A 17478-nucleotide genomic window follows, 5' to 3' on the forward strand; every position below is an offset into this window, starting at 1 on the left:
GCGTTGTATTTCAGCCTTAAATAAGCAGCCAATTGTCATGCTCAGCCTTCCTAAGGATGGGCTGCCCTCTCCCTAATAGCTCTGGCTCACCTTGAACTTTTAGATGGTCAGTGTATCGTAGGCAGTGGTGAGTCTGTGGGTTAGATGTGAACTCTTGTTTCAACGTGCACCTGGGCAGGGGCAGGTGGGTTGGTGCTGAGCTGCTGGGAGGGAGGAAGTGTGAACAGAGAGGGAGAGATGAGAGGATATCAGAGAAAGGGGGACGAGAACAACCAGTCAAGAAGAGGGTGTCACTGGCAACTGCTCTGTCGCTGCTCAGGGAAGGATGCCGGTGGCGCCCCAGCCGTGGGCGGGGGGCTGCCGCAGGGAGGAAGGGGCCAGGAGCGGTGGGCCTGCACTCAGGACGGGATCGATGGGCAGTCATAAGGGTCAGCCAGGAGTGTCCTCGTCTGTTCCCAATCCAGGGAGCACGCAGGCTGGGCTGGAAGTGAGGGAGGAAGGGGATGATGATAAAGAGTCCTCAGACGTCTTGGGCAGCCAGCTGGAGGGAGGTCTGGGCTGGCAAGGCTGACTCTGGGACTCTGCTGTATATCTGGAATTTTCTGACCGATGTAAAAGTTGTCTTCTGAGTTGCTGTTCTGCAAGAAAGTAGCTTCTTGATTTATGGCTGAGGGTGACATTGCTGATAAACCTACTAATGGTGCTTGTTGCCCATGGTGGGGAGAGGGGGGAGTCACGGCTCCCAGCTCCGAAGGCGCTTACGGTGCACCTGGGGAAACAGCACGGGCACGATGAGGTAAGAGCTTCAGTGTAGGCGGAACCAGGGGGATGGGATCAGGGTGAGCAAGGAGGACTTCTTGAGAGAAGAAGGAGATTCAGATGGAGAAAGAGGAAGGGTTTCCAAGATTATGGAACAGTGCAAGCAAAGGCATCAGGAAGGAGTGGAAGTTTGGGGGGATGGGGAGAGGTGGTGGGGGACACTAAGGAAGGACTTGGCACACGGAAGACACTCAACAGATTTCCTAAGGAAGGAAGGGGGGGCGAGGGGAAGGCGGGAGAGAAGAGAGGGCAGAGAGCTGCTCTCAGAGGCAGGTCGCCCCCCCATTAGCCCTGGGGCAGACAGCTGCAGAAGCACCCCCCTTGGGGAGCCGCATGGCAGGCCCTCGTTTCCCCAGCTCCCATCCCGGGCTTGCTCGAAAATATGAAGCTGAGGCTTAAAAACAGGCTTGTGGCCAAACCCCACCCCATCGTCTTCTTCTTCCAGGGCTGTCTCTAGCCAATTCCTTGCAGAGTGGCAGCCACTCTAGCGCCCTGCTGGAGAGGCAGGGGTGTTGCCACCATGGGGTGACCGACCGGCCAGTAACCCCCCACCAAGATGGCAGCTTAGGGAGACAGCAGGGCCTTTGTCTGGTCCTGACCCTGCTGGGAGGCCCGCTGGCCTGAGTTTGCTCACTGTTAATAATTGACCAGGTGCCCAGGGACAGGGCCCCCTCCGGCCAGCTGGATGGAGGGCACTCGGGACTGGGGCCTTGGCCTCCCACAGCATCAGGTGAGACTCACCTGGGGCCGGGGGAGGAGAGAATCCTGGCCTTGGGTGAGGATCAAAGAAGCCCGATGCCTCCCCCACTGCTCCCCAAGCCCAGAATTATGTGAGGTGCAGAGAGGGCCCAGCCCACGGTGGCTGGACGCCTCCTAGTTGTGACCCTCCAGAAGGACAGGGCGGGGCAGGCGCAACACCTTTACCCCAAGAAGAAAGGAGATGGAGGACGGAGAGAAGACCCTGGAAGGCAGGTGTGAGGTTCCCTGAGGAGGACAGAGCTGGGCTCTTAGACCCAGTGGCCCCATCCCAAACAGCACGTGGCCACAGACCCCTTCCTCAGGCCCCCTGATGGAAAATGCCAGCCAGAGAGAATGTTTGGATTGACTCCTTCTGGGCCAGAGGGAAGAGGGTTAAGGACCCCCAGCCCCAGTCAGACCACCTGTGGTCTCTGACCCTGGGTGAGTCAGGCACTGTTTGCCCCAAAGCCACGTCGGGGAGGCCTCAGCCGGGAGCATGGAGGAAGGTACCTTGTGATGTGCATCTCAGGCCACAGGAGGGAGAGGAGACCAGAGAGAACGAGAAGGGGAGGGCGATGCTATTGACAGCAGCTCCAGCTCCTAGGGCTTCTTTATAAGAGTAAGTGGTCTCGGTCAATCATCCTATGGAGCCCTTTGAGCCAGGTGTTGTGACTACCCCCATCTGACAGTTGAGGAAACTGGGGCACAAGCCGGTCATCTGTCCAAGCCCCGGAGTTGGGAAACAGCAGAGCAGAGGCAGTCTGACTCCAGCCCTGTGACCTGTACCGCTCCCTTATCTCCTGGGGTCAGGGCAGGGGGGAGGGCTGCAGGAAAGGGAACGGGCCCCCTGAGTAGCAGAGAGTGGAGAATAATTGAGGAGGGTGCTGCCTGGGGGTGCCTTTGAGGTGGAAGGGGGTGGGATCCAGCTTGTTTAGCTCCTGCAGCCTGATCACCCAGTATTCTCCTTAGGGAAGGAGACCAGGTGGGCTGGCCCCTGGGTGTCAGGCAAGTGTGTCTCAGGCCTTGAGAGGGAGGGGCGGCGAGCCTCACCCCCCCCCCCAACCCCACCTCTCCCCTTCCCCTTTGGCTTCACCTGTGAGAAGTCAATATTGATGTTTTATGACCCAAGATAAACACACATTTTTTTCCTCCCATACAGGGGTTATCTGGTCTGGAGGGTTAATCAATGACCACTGGGGGTTGGGGGAGCCTCTGAGAAGAAAGCAGCTATTCAGTTCAGTCCCCTGCCCCAGCCTCTCCCCTTCCCTCCTCCTCCCACCTGCTGCCTCCACCTCCCCCATCTAGTGGGGACTGACCTGGCCCTGCCAGCGAACGGGGACAGGGCATTAGGGAGTGCGAGGCTGGAGTCCGAACGGGTGTGTCTGGGGGACTTAGTGGGATGCGGCAAAGAGAGCATCCTTGAGGCAGTTTGCCCTGTGGTTTTCACCACAACGACCGTTTCATTCAGTTGGCGGGACAGGTGGGCCTGCACGAGGCTGCTGTGGGCCCAGCCTGGCTAGGTGTCTGGGAGAAAGGGGGAGCACTGTCCCCTGGGAGCTGCACACAGAGGAGATGAGACTCATGTCACAGAGCACTCGAGTTGACCCAAGATAATGCTGGCCGCTTCCCAGGCAGGGGCGTTGGCACTCAATGTGTGGGCCAGCCCTGCCTCTCACCCGCTCTGTGGCCTTGGACGGTGGCTTAACACCTCTGGGCCTCAGGGGCCTCACCTCTCCTCGCAGGGGGGTTTCAAGGGTCGAATGAGATCTTCTGCTTAGAGTGGGGAGGAAATAAAGTGACTAAAGTTCACGTGGATTGTAGCCTCCTCTGCCTTCTATGGGAAGGGCATGATTCATCTCTGGGCTAATGGTCCTTTTACTTAAACAGTGATCGGCCTTTAGAGTTTAGAAAACAGAGTGCCTGTGAGCGCAGCCTGGAGGGGTGAGGCTGAGCTGAAGCAAGTGGGCAGGACTGTGATGCCGTGAGGACCGTTCCTGGGAGCGCTCGAGGGACCCAGGAATAGGAGAGAATAGAGTGATGTGGGGCGTCTGGAGAGAAGGCTTGCAAAATACCTTGTGGGGGCTTCCCTGGTGGCGCAGTGGTTGAGAGTCCGCCTGCCGATGCAGGGGACGCGGGTTCGCGCCCCGGTCCGGGAGGATCCCACATGCCGCGGAGCGGCTGGGCCGCTGAGCCTGCGCGTCCGGAGCCTGTGCTCCGCAACGGGAGAGGCCACAGCAGTGAGAGGCCCGCGTACCGCAAAAAAAAAAAAAAAAAAAAACCTTGTGGGGCAGAGGAGAGGCCAACAGAGAAATACTGCCAAGGGGAAGCTCCTGGGGTAGGGAATGACCAACACATTTTGAGAATGTAGTATGTGACCTTGAATTTGAAGTCGTTTCCACCTGATGCTGAAATCACTGTCCATTATTCCTAAATGTGATTAAATATCTGCTACACCCTTGAGCCTTGGGTTCCTGGTGCATTGCGGAGGGATGAAGGAGGAGGCTGGCATCAGCTTAGCAAGAGGCAGTTCTCAAACGGGACGCCAGGTGCAGGGTTGAGGGCCACGATGTACGGCACCCCGGCAGAGGCATGCTGCATCAGGAGGAACAAACCGCCCGCCTCAGAAAGCCCTCAGGAATATGGGCCATGAGAGGTGACTCCACAAGACTGGAGAACTTGAAGACACACAGACCAGGGGCACCTGGTTACATCAGTGAAGACGCCTTTTAAACACGATCATGCCACAGATGGCTGCCGTCATGGGATTGGGTTGTGGTCTGGGAAATTTGAGGTTGAACACATGTAGTCACTGACCCCCTGCTGGGCACTTGGCTGTGCCTACAGATGATGATGGTGAGACAGGTCTCTGCCCCTCAAAGAGTTCTCTTAAGAGAGGACAGGCTGTGACCGACATGACTAATTGTCCCCTACGTCACTGCCTCCCCTTCTTTCTCGTTGTGATAGAACCCCCGCGTTTTCAGCTGGGCACATCAGCCCAGAGTAAAGACTGCCTTTCACGGTCTCCCTTGCAACTAACTATAGCCACATGGCCAAAGGGAGGTGAACAGGAGTGGTGTGTACAGCTTCTGAATTGCATACTCCCCAGCCCCTTTCCCCCTTCCTGTTCACTGGAATTCAAAACTGGGGGTGACCACGCTGGACCCTGTAGGTGGGGACACCCTCCTGGGATGGGAAAGCAAAAAGACAAAAGAAGCCCACCCAGAGTGTCACAGAGTAAAACCACCAGACCAGCTCCGATTCTCTCATGAGAGAGAAATAAACTTCCATCTTGCCGAAGCTGCTGTTATGTTTGGTCTCCCAGTTATAGCTGCCAAAATCTTTTCCGTATTTGATTTCGACTACGTGGAAGTAGAGGACTGTCATAGAAAATACTCGCTTATGTGGTACTGGCTTCACCGTCAGGTAGGGCAGACACAGATATGCAGACAGGAAAGTTGGTAACCCTTGTTATGCTCTGGCAGAAGATTCAGTAAACTGTCATCTTGATCAGTACCTTGACAGGAAGACCACATGCTCTCTGAGCCTGTAGGGAACTTGAGAACTGGGGAGGTCCTGACTACTTGCTGCATTTGGCAGATCCCTAGAAGAGAGAGATGAACTCGGGTTAGACCTAGCCAGTTTTCAAGCAGAGACGGAAGGGAATACAGCTCTGCTAAGGGCACCTATGCCTGCTGCCTGCAATCTAAATTGACTGAGAGTCTGGAATTTTGGAGCCTTGAAGAGTTGTCAATGCCAACTGCTTCTGTACCCCAGATGGAAGGAGTGACCAAAGTTGGCTCTGAACAGACAGCCTTAGTAGGAGTTAAGACTATGGCCCTGAGCCTTTCTCAGGCTTTCCCAGGTGAGAATTCTCTGCCAGACTGTGGGAGCCAGCCCAGCAGCCAAGATCAGATTAAGGGTGTTCCCTTTCCACCCTGGCCTATTGTCTCAGATGGCCTGAAGATAGCAGCCATGAAGCTGAGAGAGGGGTCTGGGCAGAGCACGGAAGACAGTAAAAATACAGCCTGACAAACTCTGTCAGGACAAGAACTTTGGCTGAGTTACCCGCACATGGAACTGACTCAAAGCAAATAGGCCAGGAGCCCGAGAGAGGCATATTCTTTGATGCCCACTTCAGATACAGTCATGGAGGTCAGTGACCTAGTAAGAGTCTCCCAGAGGACAAAGCCAAGAGCCAAGGAGGACAGTGGACAAGGGAGTTACTTCTAGAAAACAGAAGGACAGGAGTCTTTATAACTTCTAACTAGCATGATTTGGTAATTGCTGTGGACTGGGGCCATCTGTGTAGTTCCCATTGTTTTATTTTCCAAGTAAGAATTGTTTTTAAAATGTGATATGTGGTTCTTGTTCCATCGTTGTCTGTTGGAGGAGGGTGGGGTGCAGGTGTGTCTTTTTTTAAAAAAATAAATTTATTTATTTATTCATTTATTTAATTTTTGGCTGCATTGGGTCTTTGCTGCTGCATGTGGGCTTTCTCTAGTTGCTGTCAGCGGGGTCTACTCTTCGTTGCGGTGCGCAGGCTTCTCATCGTGGTGGCTTTCCTGGTTGCGGAGCACGGGCTCTAGCCGCACAGGCTTCAGTAGTTGTGGCACGTGGGTTCAGTAGTTGTGGCTCACAGGCTTAGTTGCTCCGTGGCATGTGGGATCTTCCCGGACCAGGGCTCGCACCCACGTCCCCCGCATTGGCAGGCGGATTCTTAACCACTACACCACCAGGGAAGTCCCAGATGTGTCTTTTAAGTGTGTTGGTCTCCAGGCCACAGGTAACCACATCCACATCTGATTGAGGTGCTGGCTGCAAGATGACCTGGTGATTGAGGTTGTTTGTCTTGGAAGACAATGTTAGTGTTTTATGTGCGAAAAGAGTGATCACAGATAGTAAGGTGGCCAAAGGGGTGGACTGTGGCAGAGACTGCTACTTTGCCCCAAGATCCATTTTTCCCTTGTCTCTCTAATAATATAACACCTGAAGTAGAGTGAAACAAGTGGCCACCCAGGATAAGACTGCATTTCCCTGACCCTTTGAAGTTTTATGTGGCCATAAATCTAAGTTCTGGCCAGTGGGATGTGAATAAAGTGATGGTACAAGTTCTGGATGATATCATAGAAAGGCAGGAGACACTCTCTCCATCCCCTTTCCCTGACTTGATGGCTGGAAGGCAGACTTGTTGGAGAGTCATGCTGGTCCACGCATATGATTGCAAACCCTAAGGATGGTGGAGCAACAAGACAGAAGGAGCCTGGATCCCAACATTGCAGAGCTGAGGCAGCATGCCAGTTGGGACTTTTAAATGAGACAGAAATAAACTTGCTCAAATCACTGGTATTTGGAGGTTTTATTTGTTTTTGTTGTAGCGTCTGAGCCTCTAACCTAAGTAATGCAGCACCTCAATTACTGCAATACCATGGAATAAGAGCTCTAGTAGACATATGTGTAAGGTGCTATGGGAGTGAAGTGAAAAGAGTGATTAATTCTGTTTTGGGGAAATCTGGGAAGACTCCCAGGAGGGGATGATATTTAAAATGCATCTGGAAGGGTGAGAGACTTTTCCAGATGCACAAGTGAGGCGAAAGGGAAGGACATACCTGGACGTTGGACTGTATGAGCAAAGGCTCAAAGTGGTGAAAGCACCTGTCAAACGGCTCAAGATGCATAAAGGGAGAGGCAGTTCTGGGAGATGGGACTGGTGACTTAGATGGAGTCAGTTGGGAAGGACCTTGAATGTCATGCTATGAAGTTTAGACTTTATCATTTGGAACCACGGAGGGGTTTAACAGGGAAGTAACATGATCTAATTTTTTTTTTTTTAAATAAGTCTGCAACTGTGTTTAAGATGGATTTGAGAAGAGAGAGTCTGGGGGCAGAGGAAAGGCACTGTGTAAACGTAATGCAAGTCAATTTTGACTTTCCCACAGAAACAATGTTATAAAAGAGGATTATGCTCCTGGCCATGGGTCTGACATACAGATTTTTATAGAACTGACCACAAAACCAAACTCAAGGAGCTATAATGGTATACCCATAATCTCTACATTACAAAGTTTCTAAACAGTATATGAATAATTAAATCGGGCCACACAGTAACTAACCACAAAAAGATATGTATAATATAATATAATGACTTCAGTCTCTTATTTCTGCCCTTTAAGGAATTTATTGTTGCAAAAGTAATCTGTTTATTTTTAATAGCTTTATTGAACTATAATTGACCTATAGTGAACTGCACATATTTAAAGCGTACAACGTGATAAGTTTTGACATATTTATACACCCTTGAAACCATCACCACAGCCAAGAAACTGAACATTTCCATCACCCTAAAAGTTTCCTCTTATGTAATTCTTCTCCCACCCCTTCCCCATCTACCAATTCCCAGGCGATCACTGATCTGCATTTTTTTTAAATTTTCTAGAATTTTATATAAATGGAACCATAGCATATGTACTCTTTTTAGTCTGACTCCTTTCTCTCAGCATAATTATTTTTGAGATGCATCCATGTTGCAGCACATATAAATAGCTAATTCTTTTTTAATATTGAGTAATAATCCATTGTACAGATATACCACAGTTTATGTATCCAGTCACCTGTTGATGGACCTTTGGTTGTTTCCAGTATTTGGTTATTACAAATAAAGCTACTCTGTGCATTCATGAAGAAGTCTTTGTAGAAACATATGCTTTCATTTCTCTGGGTAACTACTAGGAGTGGAATGGCTGGATCACGATAGGTATATGTTTAAACTTTTTAAGAAACTGCCAAAAAGTTCTCCAAAGTGGTTGGTGGTTGTACCATTTTACATTTTCACCAGCTATGTATGCAAGTTCCAGTTCCTCCGTGTACTTGCCAAAACTTGATAGGGTCAGTCCCTTTATTTTAGCCATTCCAATAGGTTTTTAGTGGTATCTCAGATCTTTTATTGATTAGATTAGTTATTGTTATTGATTAGATTAGTTTCTTACTATTACGTTTTGACAGTTCTTTATATATTCTGGATACAAGTCCTTTATCAGACATATGATTTGCAAATACTTTCTCCAAGTCTGTGGTTCCTCTTTTCGTTCTCTTGATAGTGTCTGTTAAGAGCAGACATTTTTAACTTGGATAGAGTCCAATTGATCAATTTACTCTTTTATGGATCATACTTTTGGTGCTATATCTAAGAAATTTTTGCCTACTCCATGGTTGCAAACGTTTTCTTCTAGATGTTTTACTTACAGTTAAGTCTGTAGTCAATTTTGAGTTATATTTTGTATATGATGCAAAGTATAGATAGAGACTTTTTTGCTTATGGGTGTGTAATTGTTCCAGCAGTATTTGTTGAAAACACCATCTTTTTTGGACTGCATTACCTTTGTGCCTTTGTGGAAAATCACTTGTCCTATAGGTATAGGATAATACTTATAGGTCAATTTCACCTCAAAAAAGCTGTTTTTTAAAAAAAGTATAGGGTCTATTTCTGGTCTCTTGATTCTGTTCCATTGATGTCTATTTTTATGCCAATATCAAACTGTCTTGATTTATTGTAACCTTTTAATAAATTTTGAAATCAGGTAGTGTTTTCCAACTTTGCTCTTCAAAAGTTGTTTGGATGATTCTCGGTCCCTGGCACTTCCGTATGAATGTTCGAGTCAGTTTTCAAACCTCTGTTTACTTTTATATACAAAAAACACAGAGAAAAAAGTAAAAATCACAATAATCTTACCACTTAGAGACTATCCCTGATAATATTTTGGTTGTATACTTCTTTTCTTTTTTTTTTTTTGCGGTACGCGGGCCTCTCACAGTTGTGGCCTTTCCCGTTGCGGAGCACAGGCTCCGGAGGCACAGGCTCAGCGTCCATGGCTCACGGGCCCAGCCGCTCCGCGGCATGTGGGATCCTCCCGGACCGGGGCACGAACCCGTGTCCCCTGCATCGGCAGGCGGACTCCCAACCACTGCGCCACCAGGGAAGCCCTACTTCTTTTTTTTGAAGTCCTTGTTTTATTTATTTTTGGCCGCACGGCTTGCGGGATCTCCGTTCCCCGACCAGGAGCTGAGCCCGGGTCAGGGCAGTGAAAGCACCAGGTCCTAATCACTGGACCGCCAGGAAATTCCCTTTGGTTGTAGATTTTTTTCTATGCTTTAAAATATTTGCTTTATTAAATGTTTATGTAGCATTATATGCTAAGCACTGGTTTTTATTAACATTAGGTTTATCGAAATATATGTATGGTGAAATTCACTTTACAAGTGTATGGTTTGATGAGTGTTGACAAATATATAGAGGCATGTAAGCACCATCACAGTCAAGATGTAGAATATTTTCATCACCCAAAAAGTTCCCTCATGCCCTTTTACAGTCACTCCCCTCTTCCAACCCCAAGGAATCACTGGCCTGATTTCTGTCCCTATACTTTTGCCTTTTTTCTAAAATATCACGTATTTGGAATCACAGTATGTAATCGTCTGTGTCTGTCATCTTTCACTTAGCGTATTGCTTTTGAGTTTCATGCATGTTGCATATATGAGTAATTTGTTCCTTTTATTGCTAAGTAGTATTCCATTGTATGGACATACCAGTTTGTTTATCCATTCACCAGTTGATGGACATTTGGGTTGTATCAGTTTAGGGCAATTGTGAATAAAGCTGCTGTAAACATTTGCATACAGGTATTTGTGTGCACATGTGTTTACATTTCACTTGAGTAAATACCTAGAAGTAAGATTGCCGAATCATTTGCTAAGTGAATGTTTACCTTTATACATTTTGAGTCTTGATATTCATAATGGCCACAGCTGTAAGAGATACGTCACCAAATGATAGACATGCATCATTCGCTGGGCCCATTAAATCACGGCATTTGTATTTCACTCCCGTCCATCCAATGTGCAATTTAATTTGACATTTAGCTAGTAAATTTCCACCTTTCCTGGTTATTCTTGCAAAATAATTGGAAGGTTTTGTGTTTTTATATTTTTAGCCAACCAATTCAACATTCTCTTAAACTCTCTGGAAAATTGTCCAAGCTTATTTCTTTAGTTGTGTAGTGTAGACAGAATTTTTAATAGGTGACATATTTACATAGTTTTCAGGAATAATATCACCTTATGATGGAAACATTTCCAAATAACCAGTTTCAAAATGCTCTCTCCTTAGCCTATATTTTAGTTGAAAAGATGTGCCTCTCTCACTCACTGCTGAAATGTTCCCTACAGGTTGATAAGAAGGACATTTTTTGTCTGAAATATTGGCTGGGGTCACACACTACCAATAAACATTTGTCATAGAAAAAGTCAGAGAGTCTAGAATATACTCGTCTTTCTGTAAAAGAAAAATGCACAAATTGTCCTTAGATTTGATTCCCGGAAGACCTGCAGGTTCAGAAAGTTTCCTGTTATACCCTTCCCTTTTACAAAGTATGAAAATATACTTCTGTTTAAGGCATCGCTTTTATTTTATTTTTATTGAAGTATAGCTGATTTACAATGTGCCAATCTCTGCTGTACAGCAAAGTGACTCAGTTATACACACATATATGTATTCTTTTCCATTATGGTTTATCATAGGATAAGGCATCGCTTTTATAAAACCAACCATGCTGGTGGCACCCTGGAGCACTTAGGAACAAATGAAGCCTTGTGCTGACAGGGAGCCAAAGTAGGAAGGCGCCCCCTAAATACCCCACACAGAGGAGCTGGCCCTCACCTCTAGGATTCCCAGAGAACCTTCTGGGACTCAGGATAATCTGAAACTGGGACTGAGGACAGTGTCAACCCATTTATTAAATATTTGGTAAGTCTTAAATTTCTAGATTAAAAAAAACCCGACTCAATATTTTTATGCCTCACCCCAAGGATCCTATTGCAGTTTTCACTTTGGAGACCAAGATATAGGGAGGGACTTCTGGGGTATCAGCTGAGAGAGGCCTGCCTGCAGGTTGGACCCTGAAGGCTGGAGGGCCCCCTTTGGGGGAGTAATAGCTTTTCCTTTTAACCGGAAGGAAAACCCAGACTCCCAAGTCCCTCAGTCCCTGGTACTATCTCCTGAAGTGGACAGGGGACCACCACTTCTCTGCCACCTACTCCTCTGGCTGCCTCTCGGAGGGGTCCTTTGATCCTGGAGGGTGGGGAGAGGGCCCCCCGGGGGCAGGGAAGGGGCTGCCAGTGCTGCGGGCATTTTCTCTGGGAGGCTCCCAGGTGCACCCTCACCAGGCAGGGCCTCCATCAATTGCCGGTTGAGGGGACGGTTGAGGCAGCAGCTGTGGGTGTTGGTAGGGAGCAAAGCCCTAACGTGGGACCTTATCACCCTAAAGCTGGAGTCGTCTGGGAGGCAGGCCCTGCTAAAAGGGCCTCTCCCCACTGCTCCCAGCTTTACAGAGCCTTGTGCTTAGAACCTCCTCTGTAAATATTTGTTGGATTTAGTTGAATGGAGTTGAAATCTCATTTCCTGATTCCAGCCAGGTTGGAAGGGAAGGCTGGGTGGGCCGGGCTGTGATTCGTGGGGGGTGGAGTGGGAGGGAAGCAAAGCCAAATTGGACAGCTCAGCCCTTAGGGGAACATCCTGAACCCCGAAGAGCTTCAGCCATTCTCATCCTTCCAGCCGCTACTTGGCTGAGGGTCTGCCTCCCAGATGAGGGAGGGTCCCTGATGGTCCAGCATGCAGGGAAGCAGGAGGAGGGAGAGGCTGGGAGGGGCCAAACGAAAGGAACAGCCAAACCCAGAGCCCCAGGGGATGTGTGTGCAGAACACAAGTTTCAATGGAACAGAGTCTTGGTCCCCATCTTCTAGGACTTCTCTCCCAAGGAAGCTTCTCAGGCAGTTCTGCCCTCCTTGGCCTGGTGCTTGGGAAAGGCTCCCTATTTTGGCAACGGGAGAAGACCTCGGCACGTGTCCCCCCACGTGCTCAGAAGCATTACCTGTCCTCAACGCACGCACACAGACCCGCGTCTGTGCCTACTTGCAGACTCACGCGGCCAGCCCAAAGCACACATGTGTCCCACAGGCAGACACACAAGCACACGCACTTGCCTGCCCTCCGTCAGACCTTCCGGTGTGAACACACATATACGCGCTCTAGAGACAGCCAGAGCCCCCCAGACACGGGTCGTCCCCCAGGCACAGCCAGCCAGCCCACAGGTCCCACTCGGAGGGACTTGAAGCAGATGCCGTCCCCCAGGCTACGTGCTCCTCCAAGGCTGGTGTCCACCAGAGTCAGAGCCGCATTAGAGCAGCTGGCGTGACACAGGCTCCCATTGTGCAGCCAGGCCCAGGGGACAAAGGGGGCCTATTTCCTCCCTCTCCCCGCAATCCTCCACCCTGGGGCCTGGGAGCCCAGCCGCCTGTTGCAGAGGGTTAGGGAGACTCCCCAAGAGGCCAGGTTCTGCATCAAGGGCTCGTGGAAAACCCCAGCCTGGGCGGATGTAACTCCTGCCTCAGGAACCCCAGAGGGACAGGGGACCCCCTCCACTCTTTGGGTGGGGAGAGGAGAATCAGGGTTTGCACTTGTCCTGCTCGAGATGGGCACAGACACCTGCAATGTCTGGGAGGAGAGTTTCAGCTGCTCGTGGAATCAGGACATGACCACTTTGTGAGTCTGAATCGTGAGGGTGTGGAGGCTGCAGCCTGCTGGTCACTTGACCCCCTCAAGAGCCTCCATGACCACAGCCACTGCCATCATCATGCCCTCTATTTCTGCTTTGACATCTTCACTACTTTTTTCTGGCACTTACCCCCCCCTCGCCCCCCTGCAACGTGTTCGTTCTGTCGCATCCCTCCATCACTGGTGATGGATTTCTTACTAGGTACGGGTGCAGCTCTGAGCACAGGTGTGCTGGGCTCCTTTCATTTCACTCTGTGACAGATTGGCACCAGGGCTATGTTCCAGGCAAACTGATGTTTCTTGCTTTCTTCCAAATACAAGGCCTTTTCCTTTCTCTGTGCTTTTTGCTCCTTCACATAGTAAGGAGTACAATAAACACTTATTGAGCATAGGGTTACCAGACACAGTAATGCAGTATTTTTATTCATTATTAGTAGTATTCGTTATTAGTAGTATTCATTGTTTATCCAAAATTCAAATCTAACTGGACATTCTGAATTTTTATTTGCTAAATGTGGGGACCTAACTGAGCACCTACTGTGAGCTGTGCTTGGGAGATACAGTGACGACAGAGCCAGTGTCTGCCCTCAGGAAGCTTCCAGTGTAGTGGGCGAGACTGACAAGTAAATACAGCCCTACCACAAGGAGGGCTGGGGCTCTTATAGGGGAATTTCAGGGTGCCATGGGTGCCCGGGGAAGGGAAAGACACCCTGGTCTTGGGAGGTCAGGGAAGGCTTCCGGGAGGAAGGGTACTTGAGTTAAGACTTGCCTTAGTCTGTTCAGGCTGCTGTAACAGAATACCATAGACTTGGTGACTTATAAACAACAGAAATTTATTTCTCACAGTTTGGGAGGTGGGAAGTCCAAGGTCAATGCACCATCAGATTCAGTGTCTGGTGAGAGCCTGCTTCCTAGTTCACAGATGACCATCCTTTTGCTGTGTCTTCGCATGGTGGGAAGGGTGAGGGAGCCCTCTGGGGTCTCTTTTATAAGGGCATTAATCCCATTCATGAGCGTTCCACCCTTATGACTTAATCACCTCCAAAGTCCCCACCTCCTAATAATATCCTATCAGGGTTAGGATTTTGACATGTGAACTTTGGGGGCACCCAAAAATTCAGTCCACAGTGAGTCTTAAAAACTCAGCGGGGGTGTGGAGCCACAGTGAGCACTGAGACGGGCTGCAATTCTGTGCATTGGCACAGGGACCCCCACATTTAAATGGCTGTCTACCGGGGGGTCAGGACAGGACTGAAGGCATTTGGAGGAGCCACAGTCAAGGCTAGCATGCAAGACAGGGCAGATAGAGACAAAGGAAACTCCAACTGTATGGGTAGCCTATGCTTTCTATAAAAGGCTGAGGCAAAGAAGGACCCAGAATCAATTACAGATTGAATGCTTGGCATTCAGAAGGGGAAATGGCAGGTGTCACCTTGACCTTGTGTCAGGAACCACCATGATATCCTCCCTTCCACTGTATGACTCCCCAGCTGGGACTTAGGTAGCCAACCCATGGCTGGATGTGAGGGAGGGGGCTATGGCCAGACACAGACCTGAACGTACATGCATGTGAGCATGTACGGCTGGGTGAAGTGGCCGGGTGCCTGAGTGCATGACATCTCTTATTGTGTCATTGGTTTGGGTTTGCAAGACTAGGGCAGCAAAGGATGTAAAGAGCATGAACATCAGCTTTAGAAACACGCGAGTTCGAATCCTGACTCTTATCACTTACTAGCTGGTTAATCTCCACTGAGTTAATGTAACCTCTCTGAGCCTAAGTTTCCCTCTTTGCAAAATGGGGAAAATTCCACCTAGCCTTACCTTAAAACAAACAAACCAGCAAATTAATGGGACTAATGCTAATTTTTCAGGATTGTTGGGAGGATTAAATGAAATGATGTAAATAAAATAACAGGCACATAATTGGCTGTGTAAAGGTTTATTTTTCTTTCCCTGCAAGCACCACACCTGCTATTCACACAGCAGTCATCACATGAATAATAAGAGCAACAACATTTATATAATGTGAACCAACCAGTTAAGTCTTTTTTTTTTTTTTTTTTTGGCCACACAGCGCGGCATGCCGGATCTTAGTTCCCTGACCAGGGATTGAACCCATTGCCCCCTGCAGTGGAAAAGCGGAATCTTAACCACTGGACCGCCAGGGAAGTCCCAAGATTTTCTAAGGTATTCATAATTAAGAGACGGAACATCGTACTCTTTTTTTAATATCCCAGTGAGATTTCCTGTATTTACAACCTTTTTTAAACTAAGATTCATAAAGACTTGTTACTCACCAATGGTTAAGATCTAAAGAAAAACTAATATCTGAGTACAGTCAGGTATTTCCATCATTAAGTTTCTACTGTTTGCAAATGAATGCAAAAACTGTTTTCCTTATTCCAATTTAAGAATTTCTCTGGAAAGTGTTCTCAGTACTCCCAGGGAGTAATGGGCCATCTGTAGCTCTTCCTGTGCTGTCAGCATTAATTGCCCCAAGAGGAGGACTAAATCTGTGATCTGTTCTGCTAATCCCAGGGAAAACTTTATTTTCTAGCACACGACTTTCTCTTGCCTCTTGCAGACTAAAGGAGATCGCTGTTATGGATTAAATGTTTGTGACCCACCCCCCCTGAAAACTCATATACTGAAGCCCTCACCACCCAGTGTGACTGTATGTGTAAATGGGGCCCCTAAGGAAGTAATTAGGGTTAAACGAGGTCATGAGGGTGGTGCCCGAATCCAAAAGGACTGATGTCCTTATAAGAAGCGGAAGAGACACCAGAGATTTCTCTCTCTCTGCACCTGCACAGAGGAAAAGCCATGTGAAGACACAGAGAGAAGGCAGCCGTCTACAAGCCATGAGAGTCCTCACCGGGAAGCAAATCAGCTGGCACCTTAACCTTGAACTTCCAGCCTCCAGAACTGTGAGAAATCAATGTCTGTTGTTGAAGACACCCAGTCTGCAGTACTTTGTTATGGCAGCCCGAGTGGACAAATAAGCCTCTCTGTTCCTCCCAAGCCGCGTCTGCCCGTGGCAGCTTGGTCTCAGACTTCTGCTAGTGCATGACACATATGCATAGGACATGCTTTCCCCCCTCCCAACCCTGGCCCCTTTCTAATAGCAGGTTTCCCCAGCAACCAACTTTCCAGGCAGTCCATTCCCTTTCCTCTTTTTTTTTTTTCCCTTCAATTTATTTATTTTATTTATTTATTTTTGGCTGTGTTGGGTCTTCGTTGCTGTGCACGGGCTTTCTCTAGTTGCAGTGAGCAGGGACTACTCTTTGTTGCGGTGCGTGGGGTTCTCATCGCGGTGGCTTCTTTTGTTGCAGAGCACAGGCTCTAGGCGCGGGGGCTTCAGTAGCTGCGGCACACAGGCTCAGTAGTTGTGGCTCACGGGCTTAGTTGCTCCGCGGCATGTGGGATCTTCCCGGACCAGGGCTCAAACCCGTGTCCCCTGCACTGGCAGGCGGATTCTCAACCACTGCGCCACCAGGGAAGCCCCTCCCTTTCCTCTGAATCAAGTCCATTCTCCATTGAATGGGCTTCTTTACTCACTGCCTTGAGGGAAGCAGATTCTTTTTTGTTTTTTAAAATTTAATTTTATTTATTATTTTTGTACAGCTGGTTCTTATTAGTTATCTATTTTATACTTATTAGTGTGTATATGTCAATCCCAATCTCCCAATTCATCACACCACCCACACCCCACCCCCGCCGCTTTCGCCCCTTGGTGTCCATACGTTTGTCCTCTACATCTGTGTCTCTATTTCGAGGGCAGCAGATTCTACAGACTGACATTTTCTAGGGACTTTTCATCTTTAAAGTGCTTTTTTTCCAAATCTATCTTTCAAAGCATACCCAAAGGGCAGAGCGGGCTTTTAAAATGGCGATCCCCGTGAGTGACCGTCTCTGATGTGCTCCCTCTGGGGTCTCTGGGGATGGGATGGGGGAGGGGACAATGGTGTGTGAATGGTCCCACCCTTACCACCTCCCACCCCCAAACGGGCTGGGCTCCTTTGGGCTGCCATTCCTTTGTTCCTGCTCTTCCTGTCCTCAGAGCTGCCTTCCCCCCTCTTCACCAGCTAACCCAATCCTAGCCCACCACCCTGACTTGGGTCCACCCCACCTTTCCCATGTCTTGCCTCCCTTTTGTGACTGTCGGCCCCCTGCACGTGGTGGCTGCGTCTCTCTCACCCTGACCAAGTGCTTATCGTGATTTACCACCATGCTCCGTGCTTACCTGGGTTCTCTTTCCATTCTCAACGTTAATTCCCTTGGGTAGTTTCTCTTGTCCCCATTTTACAGAAGAAGAAACT

At 48.8% G+C, this 17478-nt stretch overlaps 2 long non-coding RNA genes across 3 annotated transcripts in view; both read left to right on the forward strand.

Moving 5' to 3' along the window:
- The window catches only part of LOC102975487 (uncharacterized), a 47987-nt gene that overhangs the window by 13990 nt on the left and 16519 nt on the right, over nucleotides 1-17478 (forward strand). The gene's annotated exons all lie outside the window — the stretch shown is intronic.
- Nucleotides 15241-16478, forward strand: LOC114487366 (uncharacterized). The gene is made up of 3 exons (XR_003682407.2): nucleotides 15241-15346; nucleotides 15744-15833; nucleotides 15973-16478. It is a non-coding gene; the product is annotated as an uncharacterized lncRNA (long non-coding RNA).

This window comes from Physeter macrocephalus, chromosome 12 (assembly GCF_002837175.3).
Source record: "Physeter macrocephalus isolate SW-GA chromosome 12, ASM283717v5, whole genome shotgun sequence".
In the NCBI taxonomy this organism is placed as follows: domain Eukaryota; kingdom Metazoa; phylum Chordata; class Mammalia; order Artiodactyla; family Physeteridae; genus Physeter; species Physeter macrocephalus.